The sequence below is a fragment of the Quercus robur genome, chromosome 12, assembly GCF_932294415.1.
Source record: "Quercus robur chromosome 12, dhQueRobu3.1, whole genome shotgun sequence".
Lineage (NCBI taxonomy): Eukaryota > Viridiplantae > Streptophyta > Magnoliopsida > Fagales > Fagaceae > Quercus > Quercus robur.
Window position 1 is genome coordinate 1,017,371 of NC_065545.1, and position 7,867 is coordinate 1,025,237.

At 33.1% G+C, this 7,867-nt stretch overlaps 1 long non-coding RNA gene across 1 annotated transcript; it reads left to right on the top strand.

Annotated features, from left to right (window-relative positions):
• The first annotated feature begins 790 nt into the window (after positions 1 to 790).
• Positions 791 to 4,964, top strand: LOC126708598 (uncharacterized). The gene is made up of 4 exons (XR_007649201.1): positions 791 to 1,413; positions 3,212 to 3,263; positions 3,385 to 3,601; positions 4,135 to 4,964. It is a non-coding gene; the product is annotated as an uncharacterized LOC126708598 (long non-coding RNA).
• Positions 4,965 to 7,867: the final 2,903 nt, after the last annotated feature.

The window sequence follows — 7,867 nt, forward strand, 5'->3', positions numbered from 1 at the left end:
TTAAGTATTTTATGTTGAATATATATATATATATATATATATATACCAAAAATAAGGCAGATCCACCATTGGTGTTGGAATAGCCCTTCAATTATCATGAATCATTATTTGTTAAAAAATTAATCTCTCAATTTCTATAATTACATGCTTATTTTTAGCCAAACCAAACAAAGTTATTGCTTGGTTCTCCTCGAGTAATTATTTAATATTTTGAAGGTACAATCAAATGGTAGGTATTTTGAAAATATCAATAGATGTCAACTAATGAGTTTCAATTAACTTAACTGATAAGTATTTTACCGTTGAATAAGAAAAAAAAAATGTCAACTAATTGAACTATAAGACTCTTGATATCCTGCCTTGTTATTTGAAAATTGTGGTTATGAGTTAATCTTTTAATCACCAAAGCCCATTTAAATTTCTTAAAACTTAAGAAATTGAAATTTTCCATACAAAAATTATATTAAAAACTAATAAATCACTTAATATTTTGACAATACAGTTTTATGTAAAATACCTAATATAATTAGCAATAAGAAATAGGTTCCTCATGACTTGAAATAAAGAGAGTATATTTCACCTTTAAGATTTTTTATTTTATTTTTTGTTAATTTTATTTTTTTAGATATGCAGAGTTTTTCAGATGCTCTAAAGATCGATTTAGGGAATGCTTTTTAAAACATTTTAGGGAAAATAAAAAATAACTAATTTTTAAACAATTTTTTATATTTTCCACGGTATATCTAGAGGAGTTTCATTGCTTCACACGCATATAAGAAAATAAAAAAACTCCTGTGCAGATGCTCTTGCCCGTCTAGGATCCAAGCTTCCCTCTGATTTTTTGTATTTCTCTTCCCCTCCCCCCTATTTGTTTAACGTTTATGTTTCGGACCTCTATGGCCTCTATCATTCCAGGCTTTGCCCTGGCCCAGTTGTATCTTCTTCTCTTTTTTAGATTAATGCTTTCTCCAGTTTACCAAAAAAAAAAAAAAAAAAAAAAGGCATTAGCTTAGCTTTCCGTTGCAGCTCACCACCGACCTATTTACTCAGAAAATTTTCAATTTAACAGTACCTAATCTAATGGTGATCTTTCAGTTTCACAAACGGTAGCAAATGAATGAATCATTCAAATTTCACATCCTCCTCCTCATCCTCCTATTATCGATTCTTTTTGCAACGCGTTCTAATGGAGAATCATCGACGTGCGTGACGGTCTACAAAGAAGGCGGCGCTCCCCCGGTCTTTCAATCCCCAAAATGCCCCCGCTGGACTCTCTCAAATTACGGTTCCACCATCACCATCATCACCACCACAACCTCAAGCACCGCTCCTTGCCAATTGGCGATACTTCAAGGTCGCCGAAAATCCCAAGAGGATCGCATCCTCTGTGCCATATTCGCATCCCTTTTCCTGGTCTCTCTCTCTCTCTCTCTCTCTCTCTGTGTTTTTGTTGTTAATTGCATTAATACCATTCTATTTAGCATATATTGCAGAAACACCCCTGAGTACTTCCATTTTGTTTCCTTTCCGGCCAATTTTGGTTTCTTGCTCCGAATTTTCAATTGCTAAAGTTTTTTTTTTTTTTTTTTGAGAGTTTAATTAAAGCTACAAGAAATAGAATGGCTTGGAGTTAGACATTTATGTTTATTGTGGATATAGTTAGATTTTGAATTTATAAAAATGTACGTTAAATTTTAATTGTTTAATGGAAGTAGTTGATTAAATCAATTAAATACCACATAGGGGTGTGATTAGAAATATTGAAAATTGTTAAAGCAATGGTTAAGTGATGAAGTCTGTTTGGTACAAGTTTTTAGCTCTTAGCTCTTAGCTTTTATGAATAGCATTTTAAAACCTCACTTTTTCCTACATTTTCTCGCTCTTTCAAAAATTTTTAAGATACAAGTATACTTTAGCACACTTTTAGCAAAAAGTTTTCAACAAAAAGCTATATAAGCTGTTACTAAACAAACTCTAAATATATTATTTCTTATCACCTTAATTTGGGACCATAGGTAATTTAGTAATCTTGATGGATAACGTTACAGACAAGATAATTGGTAATTTTCACAACAGTTAAGTTGACAAGTTTTTACTGGTTAACATCTAGACCAATCACTGATATCACTTTTTAAATTATTATTAACAATTTGCCACATCAGTGATTATGAAGTTTTGTGCAACTCTAGACTTGTTGGATCTTGATTCTTGAGTTCCAACCTTACCTTCATTCTTCCTTCCCAATTAAGAGTTGAAAATTCCACATGTTGGGCCCCCACTTAACTTATTAAGGGAGACTCTAGTCCATTCGTGAGGAAGAGTGTTATATTAATGATTAGGTAAATTTACCTTTCTTATCAATTTAAGTTTTTGGGACTAGTGGTAATTTATCAAAAATGAAAGAAATTTAGGTGTGTTTTACTGTTTCATTTATTGTAGTTGGCTTTTGTAATGTAATGAATTTGATGTTGGAGCAAGCAAAATGGGGTTAAAGAGGTTACAGTTGGAATCATGGCTGTGTTTGATGGTCATGATGGTGCCGAAGCTAGTGACATGGCTCCGAAGCTTTTATTGGAGTATTTCATTTTACATACTTATTTCCTTCTGGATGCAACATATTTTTCAGTCACATCTGTTTTGGTACAGTGCTCTTATATTGTTAATAGTATTGCCTACATGTTATCTCACCATATACTTTTAATTGACAGGATATTGTTCATATGTACTTCAAATAATGAGAAGGCATTCCTAGGTCAAAGTATTCATTGCCAGTGAATTTCAATAATTCTCTTCGCTTTGAATTTTTAGAAGAAGCATTGTTGAGGCATAGATTTTTAATTGACGGGATATTTTTTATATGTACTTCTAATTTGTGAATGCTTTCCTTGGTTTAAGTATTCATGGAAAGTGAGTTTCGTTGATTCTCTTCACTTAGAAATTTTAAAGGAAGCATTGTTGAGGGCAATCCATGATATTGATGCTAACTTTTCTATGGCAAGTTCTATTTGATTTTTCTTGGCTTGTTTTAGAATTGTTGTGCATTATTCCCTTCTTTTTGCTTGTGTTGGCATTCGTTCACTTAAGCAATGATGGAAGCATCTCACAAACAGTGAAAAATATTTGAATTCGTACTTCTTCCATAATTAACCCTATTGTGACTTCCAAAAGAGCTTGTAATGAAGTCTTATTAACTTACATTTCTTGCTGCCAGGAGGCTTGTAGCTCAATGGTATTGTCCAGTTTTCTCCTTGCGAAGAACCTAGGTTTGAATTTTTATTTGACTGGGCATTAAAAAAACTTACATTTCTTACTTTTTTATCATCTAACATCATTAGTTTAATATTTATTGAAATTCTGATTTAGCATTCTCTGAATTATTATCAGTCGTGGTGTTATATCTGCACCAGAGGTGACAGATTGTACTCATTAGCTGATAGCATAGTGAACACTGCCTTTGAACATGTCTGGATAATATGACAGCCGTTGTGGCTCCTTTGGGATCTATTGTTTTTTCTGAAGATTTTCTCAAAGAAAGTTGTGTTGGAGAGGGAGACACAGATTTCCCAGCAAGTAGTTGACTTCATAAGTTATGAACACTCAGGTGACTCTCTCTGCTTTTAAACTTTCCTAAAGATTATTGATTGCATAAGTTTTGAAACCAGAAGTTCAGTTTGCTGGGTTCACAGATTTTAGCTATGGTTTATGAGATAACCAGCACAGAGTTGGTTTAAAATTTATCACTTCTATTCATGATTTTTAGTGGAATTAACTTTTACTTCAATGCAATCGTGTCAAAACTAAATACTGATAGCGAGATAACTATCCTCACAAAGAGGAACTAACTCCTATCATTACTAATTTGAAACCTTAAAAACCTAATCTGCAGCTTCTTACTATCCTCGTCTGATGCTGCATATTTATTTAAACTCAAACTTCATCTGTTGCTGCATATTTAAATCATCATTTGCTGCTGCATAAATTTTAATGGATCTGCTGCAAGCCTTATCCTTATTTTTACTTTTGTTGTCTGAAATTCAGACATAATGGTACTTGGTATAAAATTTTACTCCATCAAATTTATAATCAACAATCAAACTCTCTCTAATCTCTCTATGTGTATATATTTTAATGCAGTTTGTTAAAAATAACCTGCTGCAACACTACTGTTATCAACACAACAAGGAATGCAAGACCCCGGAAGAAATCTTCAATGAAACCCACATGGACCTCGCCAGGGAGGGAGGCAAGTGGCTGAAAAGCACTTCAAACTCCTGCTCTGTTGTGACTACACTCATCACTACTGTTGTCTTTCTGGCGTCAACCACTGTTCCTGGTGGTATCAATGATAGTAGTGGCATGCAAATCCTTGTAAAACCTCTAGCGTTCACCTTATTTTCTATTTCCTCACTTGTTGCTCTGTGCTTTTCTATCATTGCCTTGTTCTTGTTCCTCACCATCCTCACCTCCCAATACCAACAGAAAGATTTCCGTGGCTGTGCCAAGAAAACTTCTGCTTGGCCTAACATTGCTCTTTGTTTCCACTGGGTCAATGTTGATTTCTTTCTGTGCTGGACAATTCTTCTTGCTAAAAAGTAAACTGAAAGATATGGCGCTTCCTGTATGTACGATGATATGCCTGCCGATAATCCTTTTATCCATAGCACAATTTCCACCCTACTTCCAACTTTTAAAGGTTACTTTCAAGAAGGTCCCTCCACCGGGCTTTAAGTTAAGGTGGTTTCTCTCTAGGGTGCTTCGTCTACATTCTACAACTTTGTGTTGGATTGGTGATTTTACCTTTTCTATTGTTCGAGTACTATGGTTTCTTCATGGCGAGAATTCTTTAATGTACCTCAAGGATTTGTCTTATACATAATTAATTATGTTGAGAATTCTTTTAGTTGTAGGACAAAATTTGCCCATGAAAGAAGATAAATTTGATTACAACAAAGTGATAACATGTCTTAAGTTTCTTTCATTATCTAATGATTATTTTATTTTATTTTCTATTAAGAAGTGTTTTCATTATCTAAGTGATAGCACATGCATTTTTTGCATCATGGTTAAACACCAAGGAATTCTTTATCCCGAAACCATCCGTTACGCTATTGAAAATAGTTCGGTGAAATCTTCATAGTTGTATTTTATTGGGCAAACCAAGACGAACAAAAAATTTAAAAATTTTTGTTGGCTAAAGGTTTTTAACTACTTGATAAAAGACGTAAAATGCAATAATAAAAAATCTTATATTAAAAAGTCAATTTGGGGAGCATGGCCCCTTTGGTCCACACCTAGGTTACTCTCGTTTCACATTGTTCAAAAGACAAAAGAAATTTTCCATCTTTGAGATTTAGGGTAATCAACATTACCCTTTAAAGTTTCAAATTTTGCTACCCTAACATTACGTTGCATTTGGATTTGCTCCCTTCCATCCATCTCAACTAGCCACGTGTATTAATTAATCCAATCGAATAATACCATGTCAATTACTTATGCCACATCACTTAAATAATCTATTAAAAAAAACCCTTTTAAAACTTAAAATAATTCTCTAAATGTAAGAGGCCTAAATGTAAAATAAAATGATTCAAAGCATAAAAACTACACCATTTTGATGAGTTGAGGTGGCACTTAATGGCCACCTCATTAACAGTTAAAGGAATTGATTAAAATTTTTAAACTTAGAGAGTAAAATCAAAATTACTTTAAACTTTAAGGTTGTGATTTGTAAATTAGTCTTGTTAGGAAAAAAAAAAAGAAAAAAAAAAGACTCAAAGCCTCAAAGGCTACCAGTTTGTCCACGTCGTCTTTGTTTCCACAAATACTCCTTTCGCAAGAATTCGCATGGTTTTTCTTCCCCCTCCCACCCCCAAAACTTTTCTTGTTCTATGAGATTATGGATCTGAAATTGGGACATAGGAATTTTATCTTTCTAACAACAAGGGAACATTACTAACCAAAAAGAAAATGGCTGCTGTAAATTAGGGTAACGGGAGAATAAAGATATTTCTACATTACTTATGTGGGTTTAGAAAAAGAAAAGTTCAATGTGCAAAACTGGTAGGAATACTGCAATTTTATAATTAACATGTAACATTCATGTAACTTAAAATTTTAGGGTGAACCTTAATGAGAATTTAACATTGTACATAACGTGAAAAAACATGTAATTCTGAATATTTACTACAATGAGTTTTAGTTAATTTAATTGATAAAATATTTTTTCGTAGATTAAGAAATCTAGATCGAATCTTGTTCCATCCAAAAATAATAATAATCAATTAATGTATCCTAGCCTAAGATAAAGAATGATCATCATAAAGTAGACACATATTAATATCCGAACACACGCACACATCAAAATTTTGTGACTGATTCAATACTGGACGTGGAACACATAACTTAATTGGGGTCCTAAGTCTTAGGAGAACCGTCTTGGAGGATAGTTAATTTTTTTTAATGGTTAGAAATACTTACATAATTTATATGCGTGACCTTGGCAATTCATACCCATGCCCCCCTCTCTCAAACCACATGGTGCATGCTTTGGAGCTGTTATGTGGTCATGGTAGTAAGTTTTCTACTCGAGGTAGCAATAGGATGTTAGTGGTCTAAGTCGCTATTGTGTAAATTTCAATTCTTTCGTAGTGGATCTGTTTTACCTTAAGGATAGCTAAGTTAAATCCTCTCCAGGTTTTTTACTGGTTTGGTTTTCCTAGGTTATCGTATCGTTGTGTTATTTGTGTTAACCTAGATCTGATAATTTGACTAAGTAATCATTTGGCTAATTAACTAAGTTAATCTGGTTGTATTTTAAGGGGTCTAAAAACAGACAGGCTAGTTTTTCAAATATGTGTTTCACACCAAAACAACATCGTTTTTCATTAAAATAAACGTTGCCGTTTTGATCAGGAAAACTAGCTATAATTTTATCAAGACAGTGTCATTTTAAAACACTGTCATCTCTGAACTTACCTTCTCCCTCAAGATATTAGAATTCTGTTGATGACATGTTAATCACGTGTGTAATTAGAGAATAACTGTTCCCAATCTTTACACATCTATAGTTGGGTAGTTAGATTAATCTATTTGTGAATCTGTATATATAATTATATGAGAAATGATATGTCCACAACATTTTCACAACATTTTTACAACAAATTCTAAGTGACAAGTTGTTACTGGTTGTTATTGTTGGGCAAAAAAGTAATCTTAGTGTTAGATTCAAATTTGAACCTATAACAACTAACCACCTATGATTTGTTGTAAAAATATTGTAAAAATGTTGTGAACATAGCATCTCTCAAATTATATATGTATGTAATGGTGCACATCAAGGTTAGTTAGAGTTGCTAATCATTTTTTCATTCTCCCACAAATCTCTCCTTTTTCTCTCTCACTTTTCCTGTTCTGCCATTGTTGAAACTCTGATTTTTCAAGTAATCTTTCAGGTTCAAATAAGCAAATGTAACTGAAAATGTATAGAAAATAGATTTAAATCAACCGAAATTTCTAGACCTCTAGCATCAGGAAGAGAGAACATTCTCTGAGCAGAGAAGAGCCTTCGAATCACCAGCATGGCTTAAAAGAATTTTACCATATACCAAAAGAATAACAGTGGCAATAGATCCTTCAAAAGCCTCTTTTCTCTGGAACCCTCGTGTAATTATAGAATGACCCAAAAACAAGATAAAAAAAAGAGCACTGCTTTTGAAATTGCAATGAACCAGAAAGAACAAAGGATCTAGCTTTGGAAAACTATAAATCAATATATAGCAATGATTGCTCTTGATTGACAGCGCTTCGTTCAAGATTCCCAGTTGCGTTGATCGGTCCGAAATTACAGGTAAACACTCCAAATTTGTGA